This window comes from Anser brachyrhynchus (genome assembly GCF_964034855.1).
Source record: "Anser brachyrhynchus genome assembly, chromosome: 3".
Taxonomy (NCBI): Eukaryota; Metazoa; Chordata; class Aves; order Anseriformes; family Anatidae; genus Anser; species Anser brachyrhynchus.
Window position 1 is genome coordinate 124237539 of NC_137696.1, and position 24508 is coordinate 124262046.

Consider the following 24508-nt stretch of genomic DNA (forward strand, 5'->3'; position numbering starts at 1 on the left):
AAAAAAAAAAAAAAGGAACAGGCTTCAGATGTTATAAATGAAGAGCTATTAGGATCCAGCCCAGATCTGGGATGTGAAAAGAGCAGGGAGAAGGAACTTTTCCAAGATACTCCAGATCTGTGAGTGCAGACAAAAAGGATGGTAGAATTTCAGCAGAAATAAACAAGAGAGAGCTCAAAAGAAAATATGAGACATTCTCAATTTGTGCTCCGTTAGAGGTTGAGGTGGCACTATTGCAGTCTGGATGCAATCGTAAATTCTCACAGAAAAGCCAAACCATAAGGCAGGTCAGGGAATCCTCAGGCCTGCCTCGGCAGCTGGAATTGCAAAAGCAAATGAAATTAAAAGAGGAGAAGAAACCAGCGTTTCCTGCGTCTGCTGCCAGAACAGAAGGGCAGCTATCGAAAAGGGTTACAAACAGTCTCAGGCTCAACGGTGATCTGAAGTTCAGTGCAGAAATACCCCGCTCTCCCTGCACCCCTACTAAGGGTTAAATAAAATGGTCTTGTGATTTCAGACAAGAAACAATCCCTCACCTATGATTTTAGGGGAAAATTTCAGCCCAAAACAGCGTAACTTCCACCACCACCACCAAATGATGATTATAAGATCATCGATACTCCTCTTCCTCTCGGTCTACTTTAGCATAAAGCAAAGCACCAAACCAGGCTTAATCCCAGCACAGGTGTCACCACAATCTATGGCTGATATGCAAGCAAGAACGCACAAACCTTTGCCCTTTCCGCATTATTCATTAAATACATTATCTGCTAACCCAGGGATAACACACTACCTGTTCCCCTTCCTTCCTGGGGCAGACAATAAAAAAATTCAATATTAATATGGAAATCATGGCCACAGTTGTAGAATCGGTTGTAATGAACAATCTTGTCCCCGGCTTAAGTTGCTATAAAGGCAGCTTAAATTTACAATGGATGAGCCTTCATGGCAATCTGTTTTTCAGATATTAAAAATCTCATTTTCTCGGTGCCAAGGACAAGTGGATGTGTGAAGCAGTGGAGTATCAACTCTGCATTTGTCTCACTTGACATGAAATCATTCTCATTTTAGTTTAGATTTTTAATACATTCTTGGGATCCACTTCAGTTTTCTTCATTTCTCACTGTATGCAATTAGATGTTTTGAAGAACAGTTCACCCTGATCCACCACACTCTGCAGAAGCAAGGAAGTCACTTGGTAAAGATGAGGCCCATATCACTTATTTGGAAAAGAAATTGATTTTCCTTTTTAATTTCTGAGTGAGTCACATAGTAAAAAATAACGGCACCGCTTTGTATTTCACTAATACCTCCCTCAGTAAGTTTTTAAAAAAGGCTTTACAAATAAATTAAGAGCCTTCTGTCCTTGGGAAAGAGAAACATCACCATTTTGTCAAAGTAAAATACGGACAGAGGGGCTTAAATCCTGGGCTTCCAGCCACCCAGGAGAGTATCAGTGGTATCTGCCTGAGGACACAGGCCCCAGACTGTTATGCTACCAGCTACTGACATGCTGAAGAACCAAGTTTCAGCTTGCTCGTAAACGTGGTCGCTGGATGGTGAAGGAAAGGACAAACGATGAGTGCTTATGTGCATTTCTACAAATGCGAGCCACTTCATTTCAGCCAATTCACCCTCTCTACGCTGAAGCCAATGTAAAGCGACACAAACCTGTTACTGGCTTAATTCATGTCCAAAAGACATCTTTGCCTCAAAGACAGCAAGAGACCAAGGAACCATCACGCCCTTTGCAGTTCCTCCTAATGGTTAATCGCCCTCCCCGTTAAAAATTTGTGCCTAATTTCTACTTTGAACGTGTCTGGCTTCAGATGCCAGACAATAGGTTCTGTTAAGCCTTTCTTTGCTAGCTTAGAGTCGTTTATTCTTGGGATATGTTCAGACAGGCTATTGTTTATCCAGGCTTTTAAAACTCCAGGTACTGTATTTGTATCAAAACTTAAAATTCATCTGGGTGCGTGTACAAAAGTAGGACTAACGTCCAAAATACTAAAGCTAATCTAGGACTCTCTAGCCCATTTTCCCAAAATAGGCCTATTAGAAAAAAAAAATAAAAATGCTCTGCCATGTGACTTGAGGATGTGTTACATTTGTGCCCTGGAAAGCAAGGTTAAGAACCTTCTCTAAGACCTGTCACCTCCCGAGCGCGCGCTGTGGCTCGGCAGCGTGCAGCATCCACTTTCACACAGTCGGCGTTGCCTTTTAGGTCTCTAGGGTCGAAGTTATTTAAATATTATTGCTTTAAGTTAGTGCATTCATCTGTATCCTAAGCAAGGTGTCGTGCAGACCCTAAGGAAGGTGCACAAGCAGCTCTGGCCAAGCACCGCCGCTAAGCAATGCTGCAGCTTTGGGTTACCTCAAAGTGCAGTTTGCACAGAGGACGTTGGCTCAGCCACGGAGTAACAAGGCACGAGTTGCCAGGGCAGAGACCTTATCTTAAGGATGTGACCTCCTAATCACAGAAGAGATTGGAAGGGACCTCCAGAGGTCATCCGCAGCCCCGCCGTGCTCAAGCAGTTCTACCTACAGCTGGTGCCCAGCACCACGTCCAGACGGTTTTTTAATATCTCCAAGCAGAGACTCCACCTCCTCTCTGGCCAACCTGTTTCAGTAAATTAGAAAGAGATCAAAGGGAGCAAGAGAGCGTATTTTCCACAAACAAAAACTCCTGAAGAAACTGCTCAGAAGTTACCTCCAACCAAGGGTTTACCGAGCCCTTTACACTACGATGCAGGAAAAAGCATTATTTGGGGGATTATGGTGAGGGAATGGAGGAGCATCCTGCCAAGTTTACAGTAAACTTTTTTTGACACGATCCTCTTCTTCCTCAGAACTCTCTAACTGAAGGGAAACCACCAAAACAAGCCTTTTCCCCTTTAGAAAACACATGCCTTGATCTTATGATAAAGAAAGCAACAGTTGGTGCGCTTAAAAAAAAAAAAAGAATGTGAGTAAATCATTGCTTCCACAACGTGCCCTGCAGCAAAGCTCCACAAAAACAATTGGCTATTATTTCTCTTCCCTTTTCCCTTCCCAATCCCACACAAAATCAGCACCCTTAACCAAATGTAGCGGCTTTGCCCAGCGGGCAAGCTGGAAGCCAGGCTCCATTTTGAAGCAGATCCGAAGCTGCTCCTCTCCTCAAAAAGACTGAAGTCGCAAAATCAGTTTCCCAGCCCCCCCAGAAGGCTTCCAAAAAGTTGGTCTGTATTTCACTGGAAAGGACCCCAAGCTATTCCAGAAGGCCCAGAGATGCATAAAAGGCAATGCAGTCCAAGCAGAAAGACACAATTTAGTACGGGTTTTTTCCTCAATGGCAGTTGGAACACGAAATGCTGCCCTCAAGACCCATCTCCAGCAGACCCCAGGTTCTATTTCCATTACTACTTACAAATAAGTTTCAGGACTTAATGTACCAAGCACCTATGCTGTTATATATCCTGAATTTCAGTACATTGTCCCCTCCAACCATGTCAAAAAACTTGCCTGGAACCAGAAGCCAGAATTGACTTAGCCTTGCTGCCTCCAATTACAAGTCGATCCCTAGAGGGGAAGAATGACAGCAAGGCACCCAACTCCTGGCTAACAGCGATAGCTGGCAGCTGCTGCAAAGCCTCAGGGATCAAACAGGTCACTGACCAAGTCAGATCACTCTGACTGAGCACCGAGATGGACGAGGAAGAGATGGTCAATTGGGGGAGAGAATTTAAGGAGAAGGTGGCTCTCAGGTGAGTGGTTCAGTCCAAAGTCTGACCCTGCAGCCGAGCAGAAGCTGTCACAAAGTCACACCCTGACGGAGAACCAAGATTCAAGGCATTTGCACGCCAACAGTCCGGACTATACCTTGAACTCTTTGGATATGTACAGTTATACACCTTAATCTGGGGAAAACTGGGGATGGGGGATTGCCAACCTCTTAAATCCAAGCCTGGGCCAACCATACAATAAGTGAGGGGCTCATCGAAAAGAGATCTCAATTAACGCTAATCACCTTAACCGATTTCTGTAGTAGCAGTGCATATGCCAACTGACACGAGATTCAACATTGCCAAGCGAAATATGTCTGCACAGAGCAAGCAGACCTCTGGTGCAGGACACAAGCAGCAGAGGTGCTCGCGCTGAGCAAAGCATCTCCAGGCACGCCCACGTGCAGCCCGTACCTGGGGCTGCGGCCATAATAACACCTCCGTTCAGCTTCTCACCAGCTGGAACTGTTCAAAGGAATTACTACACGGTGTGTTGGGGCAGAACTCGACTTCCCCTCTGACCTCCCGAGGTGCCCTAGGGCTGCCAGCTCTGCGAGCGCCACGCGGGGTTTGGGCACAGGGGAACAACCGCAGCCTGCCCGACTGCAACATGCGGGCAGCACCACGCAGAGCAAGCACGCGACACCCGACAGTGTGTGCTAGGAACAAAAAAGAAACCGTTGTTATTATGGCCTCCAGATCTTCCTTTTTAGCAGAATTCCAGAAATTGCGCTTGGCATCAGGTCACTTGACAGAGGGAAGATTAATTGCAGGATAGGGGCACAGCAAACCCTTGGCAGGCACAGAAAACTGCCAAGAGCCTACGTGAATAGCAAAATGCCCAGTGCGAGATGCCTGGATATTCAGCTGAAGTGAGCTGGGAGCCTATGCCCAGCTGCTGACCTAGTAAAAGAAACCAGGAGTTTATCTGCTGATCAAATATTTTATTTGATCTCTAGTACCGGGAACAGGCATGGAAGAGAAAATCCCTTAATTTTGCACTGCTGTATGGCACAGAAAAGTATTAAGGGGAGTGTGGTATCACTTAGCAATAACAAGTTCCTACATAAAACTTAAGAGAAGTATTAACTCTTTAAGATGCTCCAGATTTTCATCAGGTCCACCTCTACATGCATTATCCACGTGGAGCGGTCGGATCCACTCGCTTCTTCTTGTTCGCATGCTCTGCCAGAAAGCCCGCGGGGCCCTCTCACCCCTGCAGAAGTACACAGTCCAGCAGATGCAATTGCAATATTTTTCTGTCCAAGGCAAAGCAGGTACACTGGTAGATTTATTCTGTAGACACTACATCTTATTTTGTCCCACTGACTAGTTCAGAAGATACAGAGATGGCTTGGGTCAGAACACTGGCAGCAACAATGGTGCTCTGGCTATATGTGTTACGAAAAATAAAAAAAAAAAATGGGGCATTTAGCAATATGCTTTCATAATTTCAGGCTTTGCTGTTTGGAAAAGCGTGCTAGGTAAGGAACGATACCTGACCATGAAAAGGAGGCTTTTTAGGTGTTTTTCTATGTGGTTACTTATTGCCTGAACAGCCTGTGAAGGAGAGTAAGTGATCAGCAAAGTACGGGGCCTCACTGCTGCAAGTTCGCCCTGTACAGGAAGCTCCCACACTCCAATGCTTCTGTCCAGAAAACAAATAAATTCCTAAGCACCTAACAGAAGTGGCAATAACACTCAAGCAAACCTCAAGTCGATGCTCCAGCAGGACATCCTAACAGCAAGCACCTTTCCTTCCCCTGCCCAGCCTTTTAGTCCAGGCAGCATCCCCCAAATCCAGATCATTTTTCGGCTCAGTATTTTTGCAAGGTCCTTCTCCTGCTTAACACGTTCACGGGGATTTATACGAGCGACTGTCTGGAACACTGCTTAACAATGCTAATAGCAGAGTTCCAAGAAATCAGTAGTTTGGCAATTACAAATACGGCAAGACAAGCTGAAATATGTGCTCATGCTTGCTAAACCTGTAATCCGAGTTCTCTCTTTTTTTTTTTTGTTTGTTTCCCTCCCCATAATAAGCGGTTTAAATTTAGTATGAGTGATTCACTCGGCGCAGGTTTACGTGTTTTATTTATTTATTTTTCACACTTGGGATCCATCTTAGATGACATCGAACAGGAAAAGCCGAGGAGGGAGAGGGACTCTGGCCTTCTAAAGAAAAGGCAGCCAGCCCACTAAATGCAGCGTCTGCCCCAATCTTATCATAACTTATTTATCTCCACAACTTGGCAACTTCCTCCTACAAAAACCAGTAGATACAGGGTGGACGCTTACCCAGTGGGTATTCTAGAGCTTCTTTCACTCTAGGCCGAGCACAGGCTAAAAAAGATCCCTTCCCTATGGTCTGAAGGCATCCCATCCCAAGACTGCTCTGGCATCACAATCCAAGTAGAGGAACACGTGCTGCTCCCACCCCAGCTGAGCAGCACCTTTGCCTTGCGCTAGCCAGCCTTGGGGGCAAGGAGCATGGACACATTCGCGCATTTTTGCTTAAAAACTCATAATCAGAACATCGGGGATTTTGTTAAGTCTCCATTTACGACCTCATCCCTAACTTTGGGGACTTCAGGAACTCGTGATCTTCGCTGCAGATGGAGGAATTAAGCCAGGTTTGGGCAGGCTGCACTGACCAGCGAGCAGCGCAGGGGGAAAATGGGGCTGCTTAGCCTCCGTCCTCTTCCTCCTGCCAAAACTAAGCCATACAAGCGGCAGAAAGCTTTGCCTACAGCTGCCCAACTCCGGCAGGTGGCTTGTGACGCACACAAGGTAACGGGGAAAGAGGTAGGCAGAAGAGCAGATGACACGGGAAGCTTTGGGACAGCACTGCACGACTGTTACAGCAAAACCTGGCTAAATATATCTGCAGCGCAAAGTAGGTGGGTCAGAACATACCTCCAAGAGAAATCCGTATTTGGAACCGCAGCCCAAGTGGCAAGCTATACGTTCAAAGGAGGCATAAACACGAGCAGAAGGGCTTTAAGCAAGAGCACTTGAAGGATTTGGAGTGTCCCTCCTCCCCACCCGCCCCATATATATTCAGACAAAAGCACAAAGCAAGCCTGCAACGTGAAATACCCCTTAGGAAAGAGGCCAGAAAACCAAACCTGCACACAGAGGTGAACTGACATCCAGGGTCTCAAAAGAAATTATTTAGCAAGCCTGGAACCAAAATTGAGACCGAGCTCTACAGCCTAGAGCCCTAACGCAGAACGCTAATCCCAAAGTCAAGAATCTAATACCACGAGGACAAGGAGTGGAAAAGTTTTATTATGGAGAATCCTGAAAAACTGATGAATTTTGTCGGGCTGCGATAGCGTTCTGCTGAATTCTCTCAGAGCAGGAGCTCTCCTAGAGCTTCAGCTGTGGGAATGCATTGGAAGTGTTGATAAAAGCCAAAATTGCAGAACATTTAGAAATGCATAATTTAGTAGAGGACATTCTGTACAGATTCATAAAAGGAAGGTCATGCCTGACAAATCTGCTGAAATCCTTTTTATTATACGACCAAATCGTTAGGTTAGACAAGAGTGAAACAGTGGACATAAGTTATCAGTATCTCAGGAAAGCATTTGATTTTGTACCACTCAGGCTGATTTACAAAGTCATAAAACATCATCCGAGGAAAAGGAACTGAAATGGATTAAAGCAGGTTTTAGGGACAGGAACAAAAGCAACCCAGCGAGCAGGAGGAGCCTGAAACAGAGAGGTGTAAAGGTCAGACAGTTGCTAAACACATTGAAATGGGCTCCGAGAGTGGTAAAACCTCTGCTTGGCTACTGTTTTAGGGGCAAGAACACAAGTCTGGTGACAGAACTAGGGAAGAGCGTTACTACAGGTTGGGAAATGAGAAGGAAACCAGGGGTAAGATGGATGAGCAGGGTCTGCCGCTCGACAAAAGGACACGAGGGGTGCTGCACCAACCTGTGGGATTCGCTGGCACTAGAGGCGACGTGGGAAAGGACCTGCTGGCTGCGAGTCTGCCTTCCTTTCCAAGGGGATGCCACAATTTTACGGCCATTAATAAAATCTGCAGCTATGCGTGTTGTGGTAATGATATGGGTAATTAAATCCGAAGCTTCTGGGAATTAAGCTGATAGCCTGAAAGGGTCAAAAAGAAAACTCCCTCTTGTACTCAATCAGACGGATAGCTCTGCAAGCTGGGTAGGTGCAGTAATTGTCCCATACTGACCCCGGTTTGATACCCAACGCTACATTAAATGGACCTCTATACAGACCCAGCTTTACTCTCCAGAAATATTGCTAAGATTTCATGTTGGACACACCGAGAGACACAGTCCTCTTGAACCTCCATGAAACCTGTTCAGTTTGGTTCCTGTATAGCTTGTTTCAGACAAAATCCCTTCCAGTTATTCTTAGATTTTGGGCGTTGGGAATATCATCACCCCAAAACTGCCATTTATTCCCATCTCTGGTAGACTCGAGATGAGCTCTGGGCCTTGATGATGGTGACGCAAGAAGTTTTTATCCTTGCCTTATCTTTCCTAAGAGAGCAGTGACTCTTTCCAGTGCCCTCGTGAGCTTAGGTGATCTCCTCCCCAGCCAACTGAGCCGCGGCAACGCGCTCCTCGGCTCAAGGTGACCCGTGCTAGAGATGAGAAGAGGAGGCACATCTCCTGATCCCTCCACTTGTGCCCTCAATACCAGGGCATCGTGCTGCTGCCGCCACCTGTGGGGACGGTCTTTCAGCCTTTAAGGCTGTCAAAACCCAGCGGCTTCTCTAAGCAGCAAAATTCACTTTAAATAAACTTCAGTTTAAAAAAAAAAATAAAGTTACGGGAGAACAGGTGGACTCCTGTGACACCAGAGCTCTTCAGTGCACAAAGCATCTTTCATCTCCCTGTTCTACACGGCACCTTTAAATATTCTTCCACATAAAGGCATGATATGCAAGAGCAAAAGAATAACTGAGAAACCAGTAATCCCTAACAGATCAACTGTGCTTTATCTACACAGATTCTGCTTTCATAAAAGCACAGAGGAAAGAGGGGGGAAAAAAAAGGAAGAGTACATTCGTATTGTTTTCTGAAGCTTAAAATAACCACAAAGTGAGAAAAATCAAAGCTGTTCCATAGAACAACTAGAAAAAAAAAAGTCTCGCTGAGCATTTGAGAAAAGACGGCAAATGGCAGAAGAAGGAATTAGAGATTTTGAGAGTGCTGTGGTCACCATGCTTAGATCCTAAATTTGGTCTGTGCTGAAACCAGTGTGGTTTAAATGGGAAGCATCTGCTAGAATGTATGTGCCCCACATATAATTATAGCTGTCGCTGGCAGCCAAGACCATGGTTATGGCTACCATTACATACTCCATTTTCACTTGCTAACTTCTCCGAAAACTTCCTTCAAATCTAACGCTGCTTCTTGCAGAATCTTGCTAACGGTGAGGCAGAAGGCAAGGGGACGGGAAGAATCAGAAGAAAACATCATCCATGCTGAAGACAGACTGAGTTGCCATCAGATCATTCTCGTAGTTGATTGACCACGGAGCTTTTCCTTTTGCAGAAACAAGCAGAAAATGCTTTATCAGCTGGAGCTGGTTTCAAACCAAACAACATCGGTGCTTGGTCTTCACGCAGGGGCCAGTCTGGCGCTTGGGGAAGCAGCAAGGAAGTGCCCAAAACTAGAGCAAAGCTTTCATCTATCCTCACATTCAGACATTTCACCTTTTCCAAAGCGTTAACCTGCATCCTCTTGCTCCCCAGACAAACCAACGCCTCGTCCAGGCTTTGCGTGATCCCTTTTTTCTCCACCTGTTGCACCGACAAAACCCACGACCACCCCCCTACCCAAACACAGCTTGTTTTCTAAAACCCCTATGCACGAGCATTTTCTTGGAGCTGTTTTCCTGAGCTGAGCTCCCTACCCTTTCATGCAGGCAAGTGGCCTTAAGGTAGCCACTTGCTCCTTTCCAAAGGGGTCAGGCACCTACCAGCTCCAACAGCAGTTCAAAGGAGATTGTCTCAGAGCAAGGCTGACTTGCCTTCAAAGCTGCAGACCACTCTGTTGTGCACTGATAACACGATGAACAAAAACCATCTGAAGAATTATTCCAGCCCTGGCTTTAATAATTTCTAGACGTGCCTTCCTGTTACTCCGGCTCCGTGCTACACAAGATATGTTCAAAGATTGGGGAAGATTCTCTGTAATTCACCATTCAGGCTTCCAGAGGTTTTCTATCTTTATTTCTAAATATTTTTATCCAAACGCTTGATACAGTTTGTTTGGGTTTAAAATAAAGTCCATTCACCTCGTTCCATTCGGCCTGACCACTCAAAAAGGAGCTGTTGGGGGAAAAAAAACAACAAACAAACAGGACCTCCACAGTTCCTCACACACACATAATCCAGGTGTGAATTAAAGTTAAGATGGTCGCCAATTAAAAAAAGTCCTAAGACTTTCTGTGGGGTGGATGCATGCTTCTGTCCTCTCTGTTGCAGCTGCTGTGGTACAGGAGAAGCTGTGGCAGAGTCCTCCCTCAGCACCCTTTGGGAAGCACAGCTTTCCTGCTGCCCTTAGCGAAGGGCTGCTGCAACACATCGCTAACGAGTTTCTACCAGCAATAATTGAAAAAGGTCTGACATTTCTGCTGTGTACTGGTGACACCAGCAACTGGCAACGCCAGCGGTAAGCTGCTGTTTTAATTTAGCCCTATTATACATGCTACGAGCCTACAGCTTTAAGAACAAGGCCAGAAGAAAGGTTTTTAATTCATTCATTCATTGGATTCTGATTGTGAACTTGTAGATGAGATTCCTGGCCGTCCCAAAGCATGCGTATGTTACTCAGGGAAATTCAGCCCACTCAGAGGTATACATACCAAAAAGCAGAGGCGAATTAATGCAAAGTATTTCCTATAGAGGCTTCTAGGCCTATCACGCTCCTCGTCTTACCCTTCTGCTTTCAGCTGGCTGGGTAATTGTCTTGCAACGTTTCTCTCCCCATTTGAGAACTGAAAGTTTTGAAGTTACTCAACAGAAGCATCCAAGTTTGGAAATTGGACCTCCACCAGAGGACTGGAGGATACATAAATCAACACATCAGTCCTAAAATATAAAAGCTACCGTTTAATGCAACATGCCAAAAATAAAATGTGAGTTCCTCTAGACAGTCTGCAACAAGCAATTATCTAAAAAACAATTTTTCACAAAGTTCTGCACATTCTTGCTGACTAACAATTCTGCTGCCAAGCACAGGAGACAGTGGGATGAGAGGTTTTTTTTCTTTTTACAGTTAGTTCTAGGAATATTATCCAAAATACTGACTTACATAAAAGGGGCACTTAACTTCATTTATTGCTTAAATCTTTATAATTCTTTACATCCAGTTGGTAACGTACTGGCAGACTCACCAGATACATAAATCTCTGCCCCCATCCACACGAATACTGTTTGTTAAGCCAGTTTAATGCCCCACTTAAACACGGCTTACCAGTGAAAACACAGCTAAATTCCCATAATTGAGGTTAGTCATAATTTAAAGCACTCCTGGAATACTTTCCAAAGTTGCAGCAATAAGACTGCTGCAAGATCCTCTAAAGAAGAAAGCAAAACAGCAGTCTCTGAAGCTGTTTAGAGACCACGGACTCCATTTCTCCCTCAAATTTCCTCCTTTCTAAACTATTTTCAGGATGGAAATTAATGCAAATTCACTGGATGCATCAGTTACGAGTTCTCTCCCCTCTCCATCCAAAACTGGACGGATCTTCTTACATTTGCTCTGAATTTAAAAATCTGATTTTCCTTAGCTAGACACAATGGAAGGGATAACAATTACCTGTAAGAAGATGCTAGACACCAAATACAAAAAAAAAAAAAGTATTTTAAAACAGTTATTTTAAAAGCAGAATCTTTGGGGGAAAAAAACACAACGGTGAGCTCGGTGACTATCGTGACAGCCTGGGCATGCTATGACAGCAGTGGGGCTGAGACGCCCCTCGTTTGGGCAGCTCACAAAACCCTTTCAAGATTCCAGCAAGCAAATGGAGTGGGAGAAGTTACAGCCCAATATTCCCTAAGCCTCCAACCCAGGCCCCTCCACTCAAGTAGATTACATTATATTAGGATAACCTCCTCCCCCGTCGCTTTATGGTAACACAAAGGTGCTTTTATTGCTACTCCTACAGAAACAGGGGAACAAGTACAGTGAAGTAAGTAATCCCTCACTGTGTCAACACTGCCTTCTATGCAATATTACTATTTCAGGAGAAATCATCCTTCCCCTCCATCAGCACAGCTACACAGCTAAACCTGTCAAACCCAGGCCGTCAACTCCAGAATTTGAGGACGATGCTTTTACCTTGTCCCCACTTGCTGGCACTGGGAATCCTGGACTTTGTGTAACAGGCTCTAGGAGAGGAGTGTGCTGGATAGAGCAAGCTGTCTCCTGAAGTTTAAGAGGCTGTGCTTTTACCCTTTGGGGTCAATACCTGGGTCATTGGAAAGGGTTTAAGCCCAGAGATTGCTCGTTGATCCCCTGCGGTTCTCACCAAGGACTTGCAATAATTGAACCCTTTCAAGATTTGAAGAAGAAAACTAGAAGAGGGATAACTGACAGACTAGAGTCCTTCTTTAGAAACCAAATCAGAAAGTAAAACATCCTAGCAAACTCTCCCACTGCCCTCAGTCACAGTTAGCATTTGCTCTTCTTTAAGCTCCAGCTCCTAGAGTCAAGTGATGGGAAGCGCAAAAAGGAATGCTGAGAAACGCAAAGTGAATAAATACATCCTATAACCTTAAGAGTCAACGCCTTCACTTCACCAAACCCTGATTTACTAACATTTTTTCCTATGTTTGAGGCTGTAAATAACAAACATCAGTTAATTTCAAATGACTGCTCGTGCCTAAGACCTGTGAAACTGGGACTTAGGCACATTTTTATTGAACTTAGGCTTGTCTTAGACTTCTTTGGCACACAAACACAAAAAATCTGGGCTGGTTCAAAGGAGTCTAACATTTTTACGGTCTAACACCTTCACAGCTTCTAACCTGTACAAAGCAGTTCAGAGCTACTCTTACCTGTGACAGACTGATCAGCCAAGAACCAGCAAGTGGTCTTGTTGAGAAGAGCTGCCCAGCAGATGAGCTGCAGGAAGCAGGTCAGGCAAAGCAGGCTTAGGGAGGAAACTTAAAACAGAAGACAGAAATTTGGGCAGGGCAGAGAAGGGACGTCGGATGGCAGGAACTCTGTCAGTCATAAGACATGAAGCCGAAACCCCGAGCAGGTTTCTGCCTCCTTTATCAACCCTTCTTCAACTGCAGGGAAGAGGCTGAGTCGCTGCAAGCACTATTTTTACTGTAATCAGAGATTGGGTACCGGGCTAGTCTGACCGTCAGTCTGACCCAGTAGGGATATTATGTTCTTAAATGGCCTGGGCACAATTTATGTACAGCCGTTCGGCGAGCCAGAGCGCGTGAATGTATTGTAAAACATGTTACATCAGAAAAGCCTCGCTCCCCATCCACAAGGAGAAAACTGACACCGTAAGTCACCATCCAGTTGGCTGGGGAAGAGGGAGGGATGACACACGCATACATATAAATGGATTAGATCACAGCCTTACGGCTGCTCTAAAGTAATCTATTAAGATTTACTTCTAATATTCTTAAAATGCTTCTGGTTTTGAAATACAAGGCATGAAAGTGCCCCATTTTTCACGAGCTGAAGCCAAACTCGAAATAACAAAACAGTCTGAGTAGTTAACAGGCTACAAAACTCACCGCGATTTCCAGTCAGCGTTAGAGAGGCTCGCAGAGTAACACTGTGTACCCATTAGCTCCAAGTCCACAATTTGGCCAGAATTTGTTTTGCTGCATTACAGCCAAATCACTTTTTGTGTCTGTCTTCCTCCTACGTGGGATTGCCTTAGCAGAACAGGATGCCAACGCTGAAAGCACTGACTGTCTCCGACTTTACCATCTTTGATTAAGAAGGCCCTTTTATTGCAGGATCACTTAGACTTTACAGATAACTGTTGCTGCATTGAGATGAAGCTACTGGCAGGAAAAGCCTACAGCAACTCCGGGACGAGCAACCAGAATATTAAAGCTGCGCAAATGAGCTATTCCAGCATTCCAGCACAGCTAGAAATTACTCGCCTAATATCAACTTTTTGCAGAAAATCACATTGACTGCTTCTTGTAGTTCCTACAGAAGACATAGAAAACAAAGTATTCCTCATTTCCTTACAAGAAATTCCCACTCAGGTTTGAACAAGTGGCAAGTGGGTTTCTAAAGGTTTCGCTTTAAATCCCTTCACCCTTTCCTTCCAGGGCAGAAATCCTCCCACAACTCAACGTTACCTCCTCATCCTTTTGCTGCACTATTTTCAGCTTCTGAATTATCCTCCCAGCTTCTCATTTCCAGTCCTGCTCCCGCTCCACGTTCCCATCCCGGTTTTGGTTGCCTGTCCCACTGCGCGAGAGAAAGCCCGTGCTGCCTGATTAACGGGGGGCAAAGATTGCTCATCTGTCGCTCCCATGCCCACTTTTGGGGGGACCAGACCTGTAACAGCATCAAGAACCGGGTTGTGCACACAAACAGGCAAGAAATCCTCGTATTTTATCAAGGCTGGCACATGGCCTGAAGGGTATCCTTTTCCACTTTGTTTTATTTACATCTAGCAGCCTTTGTGTTGGTGAACAGCACTTATCGCTCAACTCCTCTTCACCATTTTGTATTTCCATTCTGCCTCCCTTTGTCTTTTTTCTAAATGGATGCCCCGATGCATATCAACTGATTGAGGATGTACTACCAGACCCCAACTTCCGCTTTGTCTTCAGATGTGTGCAATTTAAATTTATTTTTTTGAGAGATAAGCAAATTAAAATCTAATCCAGGACGTGGGACATAAGTACCCAAGGATGTAACAACAGATGTTTCTAGTTTATCATGAAATCACACACATCGTTCTGCTGCCTCCTTCCATTTTACAGAACTGAACAGCAACAGCACTTGGCGTTCACATCAACTTTTTCTAACTTACTAAACAAAGCTGAGCATCTCCAAAAAGGCCGGTAAGGGTTTCATTTTTTCATTTCCAGCAGCAGTCACTCGAATGACGGAAGGTAAAGCTATTTATCACAGCATCACCAACACACACGGCAGCAAACAAACGACCTGGCAACACAGAATTCAAGCGAAAACAGTGACAAAAATGTTGGGGCCTCACTCCTCTCCTTGATTTACAGCGTGGCACATTCAACAATAGAGTGCTGGTAAATCATCGTGGTGAGGTATTTGTTTTAAGCTGGTACTAATTCTTCAGAATGTACTTTTCTCCTTTAATAGATTTTCTTTAGGAAAAAGGGAAGCCCTGCAGAGCTTCCAGCCAACCCCTGACGTGGTCCTTCAGCACGGGTCTGATGCTGTTGAGGAGGACAGGGAGACATCAGGAGCTTCACCCCGAACTGCTGCCTTTCTTCCTAACCGTGACCACTTACGCAGCGCCTGAGAACGCAGAGCAATAAGCAAACACTTAATTACCAAAGGAATTAAGGAGCTCTTTACAACGAGATTCATCACCACATCATCCCATCAATTTGAATAAAGTATAATAGAAAAATCTAAACAGACCACGATCTCTCATCTACTCTTATTCAATCTTCATTATAACTGCTCTAGGGCTTCAACAAGTGTTGTGGTTTAGGGACGGCAAATAAAAGTTTGAAAGACTTATTTTCTATCAGAGGAAAGACAGAACTGTGTCTGCCTGCCTCCTTAGCCTTGTGAACCTAAAGTGACCAAACCATTTGAACTTCTCTACCAGACACCCTCTGCATTAAAAAAATAAAAAAACATACAGATGGAAATGTGCTAAGTCCTTCAGAGAAAAAAAAAAAAAAGACATTCAGCATGTATTCCATGCTGAAAGCCAGCTTAACATGTCTTTCAGCTTGGTTACTAAAACTAGATTGCACTCACCATTAAAAAATGCTTGGAAAATATCTGTATTCATCTTAGATTTCATAAGGGAAGACAAAAAGAAAGATTTCTGAATTGCATTTTTAATGGACTTTTTTTCCAAGCGTTTGTCAAACATTTTGACAAACTACTCCAAAGCATAGCTCCCTACAACATGATTAAAAATGTCATGTAAATAGTTCAGCAGCAGACAGCTACTGCTGACTTGTGGGGAGGTTAGGGAGGAAGGGGAATGTCAGCTCTGAAGGGGTGAAAGGTACGGCACGAACACCTGGAGGAAGCGGAGTCTCAACTGCTAAACCACTTTTTGCCTTTTTTTGCACATATAAGGAGTATTTTGTTCATTTCGGTTTATTCATCTAATTCATTTCAATGCCTTGTTCATTCAAAAGCTGAATAACCAACTGGGAGTTTAGAAAAAAAAAGAGAGAAGCAGGAAGGCTTGTTTTCCCTCTTCTAATCTGTGAATAAAAACAAGGTGAGAGAATAAGATCCGTCAGCTTTCAAACCTTGAAGGACATGGTATCCAGACACAGTTCAGTTCATTAACTGCAGATAATGCTTTCTTTGTTTAACGAATCAGTTTCCAAATGTAAAACATTTCTGAGATGTTTTTGTCCTTTTTTTTTTTTAACTGGCATTTTAAGATAGCAACATACAAAAACAAATTTCAGAACGGAGAGGGTTTTTTTTTTCCTTACACTTTCAGTTCCAGGCCTCATCTACATAGAGCTCATTTGCTATTTCTAGAAAATGTAAATATTAAGAACTTAAATAAGGACTTGTTCAATTATGTACCTGCCTAAGGACACGTTCCTGCCCCACTTACCCTGCTAGTTCAGCATTACCTCTCCTGCCCAAAGAAATTAAGAAATTAACTTAAGGGCTATAATTGTTTGCAAATAAACATGCTTCAAATAGTTACCAGCCAATGAAAATCAACCTTCTAGGAAAATAATGAAAGTACAATCCCAAAACGAGATTAAAATCAATGATCTAAATCAAAGCTTCCCTCTTGCTGATGTAAATCAGGGTGATTTAAATCACCAGTTTTGATCAATTCACTCATTTGCATAACCTTGATCGCTTATCCCTTAAAATGTCATCTTGGGGCCAAAGTTAGTTGGATGTTCCTTGAAATCTCAATTCACCTACCGTAAACAAGGCTTTTTTGATTTTACTGAAAAATTTATAAAATTAACCGTCTACTAATTCATTTCCATAACTGATGCCTAATCATATTTGGGACGCTGGAGTGGTTTAGAAGACAAATGAACGCACATCCTGCAGTAAGCCCAAGTAAAACTAGAAATATATTTAGAGCTGCCAGCGGCTCCGTAGATATCCTTACTGTCAACAAATAAGCAAACATGCTGATGGGACAAACAAGTGTTTACAAGATGCCCTCAGCCCATCAATTACCTTTAATACAGTTGGGTAGCCGGGGGCTATCGATCTACAGTGGTAAATTTTCACAGCAGGCTGTTTTCCTGCATTGATCATCGGACCAAAGCATGGATTAACATAGCGTAGGCTCTGCTTCATTACAGAAAAACTGCCTTTTCGAAGGGCAACAAAACCGTTTGCTAGCACCTACCGATCTTTGGGCTCACGAAAGCTGGATTCTCCTTCCAGATCAACCTGGCTTGCTTCAGGGTTGCCTACATGAAGCATTTCTGATGCCACAGAACTGCAGCATCACCGAATATCCCCAGCTGGAAGGGACCCACAAGGACCCCTGAGGTCAGCTCCTGGCTGCACCCAGGACTACCCCAAAATCAAACCCTATTTCTGCGAGCGCTGCTCAAAATGTCCTTAGACCTCTCCCAGCAGCGGTAATTTCTGCCTGGTTTCCTCAACCTTCAGGCTCTTCACCTGAACTTTCTGCTGATTCAGGTACTGCCCAAATCCTCTTGTAAATCGCCCTTCAGAACAACTCTGCTCCAGGCTTTTACCTTCTTTCCTGCATCCTCTTATTCCCACAAAGAGGAGGTACAACAGGGGAACACCAGAGAAACTGGAAGGGGATCTCAGGATCATACAAATCCACTTAAGCAGTTAGCAAGTAGAGCAGGGACAGCAAAGGACCTGCTACCACAAATTCAGAGGATGCTTTGAATGCGTGACATTTTACACAAATTGCAGCTCTCAAAAACGGGGAGTAAACACTGAGGGCTTCTACCTTTTTTATTGGTATATAAAAAAAAGGCAAGATTATCTCCGGAGTACGAAGTGGAAGTGTTTCTTTGTGTTTTGGTGTTCTTTTGTTTTTAACCTGCAAACATTTTAAGGCAATAGCACAAAGCTAATAACTACCGTGGTCATTTTGATCCAATTACAATACGTTTTAGTTTAAAACACCACAGTACTTTGAAGATGAAGTAGTGCTGCAACTTGCCTTGGTTAGAGAACGCACAGTCCTCTTTGTACTTTTCCACGCAGGAGTCAAAGTGGATTTAGCAGGATTACACCAGCCTAATTCAGCATTTTGGGGGTCAGAGCTTTAATGGCATTTCCGACTCATGCACCCCCCACAAAAAAATGAAGGAAAAAGGAAGCTGTTCCCAGTAAACCCATGAAGCAATCGATCCTCGGATGCTTTGTGCTTTTGACTTCAAACTATGAGGGAAAGAATGAAAACTAAATGTTCTGCACTTTACTTATAACAGTTTCACCTGACTCTATGCATTTGTAGTTTATGCATTTAAAACCAACTGGTAAAAAAGAAAAAAAAAAGCAAACTGCTATGAAAAAGACCATTTCTAGACGGTACAACCCAGATCATACTGAAGGCCTGCTAGCTGTCTTCTGTTCTGCTCTTGGTTTCCCAGGCACTTAAAAAAAAAAAGACACTTTATAAATATTAAATTGCTGGGCTGAGTCCTAAAATACCCTACCTGAACAAAGAAAAAACCCTACTGCAAATCCCCGCACAGAGCAAAACACCATTTTTCTCCCCAGGTATTGTGAAAAGTAGACAAAGCTTGGCTCATTTTAGGAAGGAAAACAGTCCAGACATAGGAGTAGGAAAAGTTAGTGTTCTGAAAGGAGAGAAAAGGAAGCTGTTATGGCTGTGTACAGGCATTTCCTGCTTCAAGATTTGAGAATTTCACTCCTCAACACACACAGAAATCCAGAGTTGCCATAAACTGATACCTAGCTTTGTTTCCCAACTTTTTTTTTTTCCCCTTCATTCCTCACAATTTATTTTTAACTCCTGCGCAGAAGCTGCATCTGTTGAGAATGCTCACTCTGCAGACCGAGCTCCTGCTCGTGCGACTGCAGGGCACCTTTCCTGCCCTGCCTTCACGGAGCTCAAACCATCCCTTATTCTAGGCACTAATTCCAACTTCAGCATTTCCATGCTGCGGCTCGGCCATCCTCTCAAGACCCACCGCTTTCAGTACCAGGATGTACTTTTGCTGTCTTTTAGGGCTCACGTGAGCTTGGAAGAAGGATCTGGTAGGAGTAGATGGTCTATGTTTACCTTGCATTTAAAGCCTTTAAAAGTTAAGAGTACTATGAATGATGCCAGGGCAAGCATTATCTGAAAAGATAAACAAGCTTAAAATAGCAGGCAGAGAGCCCCGCTACCCGGCGAGCATCCTGCCGTGAACGTATATCCTTCAAGAGAAGCAAATTTAGCAGTTCCTCTCCAACGATATTCAGAGACTCGTCCTAAACACTGACGGGGATGGCACAAGAGGAAAACCAAACCAAATCCCACCATGAAACAGCTGAAGGACTTTGCGTCAACGTTCTCTTAAGAAGATTCCACTTGGGAGGATGGGAAATAAAAGCTTTAACATCACTTCCCAGCAGGAAATAAATCTACAGAGCGAGTAAGATACGTACACAGCAAACGTTTTACACTGGAAAAGGGCTATCAAGCCAGTGAACTAGTGGAAGTCACTTGGTGGGCACGGGGAACTAGTGCCCGATTAAACGGCAGACCATCTTTCAAGCCGTCTCCTTGCCTGCAAGCAAAAAGAAAATGTTTGTGCTTTTGTAACTCTGCTTATTTAGCTCAGTTCAATGACTACCGCTTTCAAAGTTGAGAAACCAGTTGGGAATTCAGACAGCAGGAAAAACAGTTTCTTGCTTTTAAATGAGGAATAAAACTGAAGTGAGTTGATGAGCTCTGCCAGCTCTATGTTTCTGAAGGGCACGGTAACCAGAAATTAAGTGAAATTTCCTTTTCACAGACAAGACTCACTGTATTTAATCAGTTTACTTTAAAAGAAAAACTGCATTTTGACATGACTGCAATAGCCATAATGCCAAGTAAGACTGCGCTTTCAATTGAATCCCAGTTGCCATCCACACATTGCTTGACATGATTTATAAACGAGAATCAGCTGGGAAATATGCAGAGAATCAACTATTTTCTAATCCCGCACGTAATAAATGTATAGGAAGCCAGGTAATCGCTTAGGTTTTCGTGACACCTGTTAGGAAAGTGAAAAGTTGCCAGCACAACCCTCCTTTTCTTTCACAATAATGAAGGACTACATGTGCAAAACAAAACTAAGTTCAATTATTCAGCCCACGGTTTCCTGCCTGCTATTGAAGGCGCTTTGATTTAAATCGATCCCCGCGCCGCAGTGCCAGCTCCGACAATCGACGCGCTGGGACAAACACGCGCCCTCTAAATCCACGCATGGGTCTGTCGGGGCAGGAGAGGGGCTGGGAGGTACCTCTTGGATCCTTCACCTACCTGGGAGGCAGCATTTTGCTGTTCGGATGAACGGCTTACAAATATTTACGCCCAGACACAGGGATACAGCCACCATCAACTTTACGCAGTGAAGCCAGATGTAAAGGCATTCATTGCCTGCCTCCCGTGACACCGTCATGCAGCACTGGAGGAGCCCAAGCTTTTCTTGTGGTCAGCTTTCTACGCTTGACGGAGATAAAACTAATGGAAGCATTGGATTGACAACCATTTCTATGATACAAACTGGGTAAAAACCCATTAAATACATGAAATTCAAGCAAACAAGAGCAATCCATCGCCTTTAGGGAGAAACACACAAATAAGAAACTAGAGCACCTCCTAAAAACACAAATTTGAAGGGGCTGGAGCTGTCGGCCTTGGATCACACTGGACATAGAGGAAAGGCTCCAACAGGTCTAATAAATTGTTTACGAAGGATTAAACCGAGCTTTGAGCAGGCAAAGTTGGTCACTCCCATCCAGGGAGCAACAAAAGCAGCATCAACAGCTTCAGGGCAGATTTACGCTCTGCCAAGAAGTTTTAGTCTGAATGAGGAGTAGGAGAAGACAACTGATGGGATTTCCTATCATACCCATTTCGTACCGAGCCGATTCGGGACACCAAGATAAGCGGTCAACCCTACCGCAAGCCAACGCTGAGCGCCAACGCTATCCAGCAACCGGTCCGGCCAACAAAGAGGATGAACAGCTTGAACTTTGGCCAACCCAACAGGCATTTCACAGCAAAGTTTGTTTTAAACCAAAGGAAAAGTACCTTGCAACCTTTTCACACCCCAAGAGCCGCGCTTGCTGGCAACGCCACAGTCAGCAGGGCTCGGATGCGACCGTCCCAGTAGCACCAGTGGCCAACAGCGCAAAGCCGCACTGGTCTCAGGGATGTTCTCCATCCGCCTCGACTGCACGAATTGGAAGGGTTATACCAGACCTCCAAGCCACTCCAATAAATCTGCTCAACCACATTGTCACCCTGCCTTAACTTGGTTCCCCGTCAACGTAAAGTTGTTCCTCCCCGCGCAGGAGCTCTGCAAGGCGCAGCAAGGTGCCACCCCTCGCTCGACCTCCAGCCACCACCACGCGTATAAATAAACGTGATTTATACACGGCTATGATTTTGCACATTGTAAATTACCTACCGAGACGAGCATAAATTGCATGTACATGCAAATGCGCTCGTGTGATTGTGTATTTATATGCACAATCCACCACTTGTGCTCCAATGCTGAAAGTTTCTCCCAGCCGTTCAATAAACCTTACAACCAGAACCAGACACACTTTGTTTTCTATAAAGTCTGCAACTAAACCTTAAAATAAATAATAAAAAAGGTTATAATTCATCATCCTGACATCAAATCACCAGATTGCTATTTCAGTATATCAGAGTGATGGATACAGACGTGTTTTAAGTACAGTTTAGTCTGTGTTATTACCAGAGCATTTATTGTTGCCTTTAAGACAGTTTCCTTTCAGATGTTTCAAATAACATCAACACTAATTCTTCCCTCCGCTGCCTGGATCCGAGTCCACTATTCAGAGAGGAGAAAAAAAACACAAGAAAAAAAGAAAAAAAGTTTGTTCCGCCCCCCCCCCCCCCCGCCCAGTCATGACTAAGCAACAGGACAGTGGATGCTCAAAACCAAGATTTCTTATTGTTCCACACTTCTCTTTAATTTTGACTGGGGTCAGACAAAAGATGCTACTTGTTCCTCAATGAAAATTCTGATCTGACATCAGATGCTATTCAGTAAATGACTACACACTCTCAGTTTTATATTTCAGCCATCGGAGCACATGGAAAGCTCTCGGTTCTCGTTGCAGCCCTAGGTGGTGGCAATACGCACCCCTTCACGGATGGCAGGTCCAGCGCAGCCGGGTACACCCAAAGAGGATGGATGAAGTGCCGCCCAACCTGCGTGCTATCCACACCAGCCTCCCTTTGCCTAAGGCTAAAAGACCACGTTTTGTCCTCTCAGGAGGAAAAAAACAGTCCAGCTTTCTCAAAACAATTCCCTGGGCCACCTTGTATCCCACTAACACAGATGCATGCAAGTGGCAGAGTGATGAAATCGTTAACTCTTTCAGTAGAACTTCTTCTTAGCTAAAAGTATTGATTTAAAAGAACTGTTTCCCTTCAATTTATACTCCCCAGACAGTGCTGGGAAGCACCAGGTCCCAAACATTTGGGTTTGCTGCAGTTATTTCCCAGGGCACTTCCTAATGCCCTGCAGATCACCAGCTCCCCCTGACCCATCATAGGCACCTTTCTGCCAGCCCCTTTTTCGTGTCCTTTCTGTAAGAATACTACCGCAGATTCTTCAGAGTATTTATAAACGGGACTCTTCTCATCAACCACACAAGCTAGGAAGCCCCCACCATTCCTGCTGACTTCACTTCAGGTGTAAGCTCACATGCAAGAGGTCCCAGGTATGAGCCTGTAAATACAGATATATGTATTAACGAAGCACTCGATAAGCAATGGTGCAAAATGAGGCCTTAATTCCACCGAGCACAAAAGCACGAGAGTAACCCCAGGAAATGTGACTGTACATATTCCCACAAATAATCTCAGCCTGGGTCCTGACACTAATACAAGAACACAGCCGTATGGAGCTTGAAATCTTCCCCCAGAGAAACAACTTTGCGAGAGCAGAATGAAGGAAACATAATGTGGAGAAAAACACCCTTGTAGCTTTGCTTGCTATTCAAACCAGGCTGATTAATCTTTAAGATCTAGCAGCTCTTCAGATTTTTGCCTTCCCTCCCTTCTCCTTCTTTTTAACAGGGCTTTAAAGTAACACCATACAGGGCTAAACTACACCCAGGACTTGCATACACCAAACCCATCAAGCAAAAAACCAACAGATCACATAAAAAAACAGCCAACTAGGATGGGTCAGAAATGGAATACAAGGCAAGGAAGATTTGGCACGTATGAATCTCAAAGAGATGCCTCCTTACGAGCAACCCCAGCCCTTCAGAATCCACACGGTTGCAAAGCTTTATACCTGCCTTCTTGAATTGGAACCACTGGCGTTCACACCTACAAGCTTTTCACTGAAAAACTGAGATCTTAGGTCCTGGCAAAACATGAGATTGCTGGATAGTGTTGGTTCTCAAAGCTGACACATTTAGAAAAGAAAAAAACTAAAAATTTGATAGAAGATTCCAATATTTACAGCTTGCTTTCTTTCATGCTGCTCTGAAGTATGCGGCAAGGTGGGAAAGGAAGAGAAGAGGAAGTTATTCGGAAAAGAAATATGAATGAAGAGAAAGCACTTGTCAGGAGATCATTTCTGAAATACCTGGAGTGAGGGCAGCTTTGTTCTCAGCAAGGAGCAAACACACCGAAGACAAACCATCCCCTTCCTGGGACAGCCTCAGGTACCTACACTTACTTGGGAGGTGAAGAAAAACAGCAGAGAATCACACCACCATTCATCAGGGCGTCCGAGGCTGCTTTCCCACACCTTGAGTCCAACCGCACTATCTAAAGGCTGCCTGCCTTTGCTAGGACAAGAATACTTACATGAAATACACAGATGCAATGCATACGTTCCACCAAAAAAAAAAGTTTATACAGTAAGGAGAATGGATATTTGCTTTGATCTCAAGTTGCCCCATGAATTTTTAATGACGGCTGTAAAGCAGAAATCTTTGGATAGAAATCAGCAGCGGAATTCGAGCACGCTGCTCATTGCAGGTTACGAAAATCCATTGCCAATACGTTTGTATCAGAACTGCTCCCAACTCCATGCAAGGAGAAATGCAAATTTCATTCAGCATTGTATTTGCAGATCATTCTCTTCAGCCTACGGCTTTCCTTTGCCCTCTCCAAAACGGAGGGAGGAAGGAACCGCTCAATCTGTTTTGTCATCTCTGCTCCTATTAGCGGAGATGATGCGAACTTCAGATATTGCTGTCCTCTCATTTCGTGTTTCACTGCAAAGACGTCTTGATCTTTTTTTTCCTTCCCCTACAGAGAAACTGCTAAACTAAAAGTACAAAAGAAACTGCTAAACTAAAAGTACAAAAGAAAACACTTTTCTA

The 24508-nt window shown here is 44.2% G+C and overlaps 1 protein-coding gene across 25 annotated transcripts in view; it reads right to left on the minus strand.

Annotated features, from left to right (window-relative positions):
- HMBOX1 (homeobox containing 1) overlaps positions 1 to 24508 on the minus strand; it is a 119034-nt gene that overhangs the window by 79170 nt on the left and 15356 nt on the right. The window lies entirely within an intron of this gene.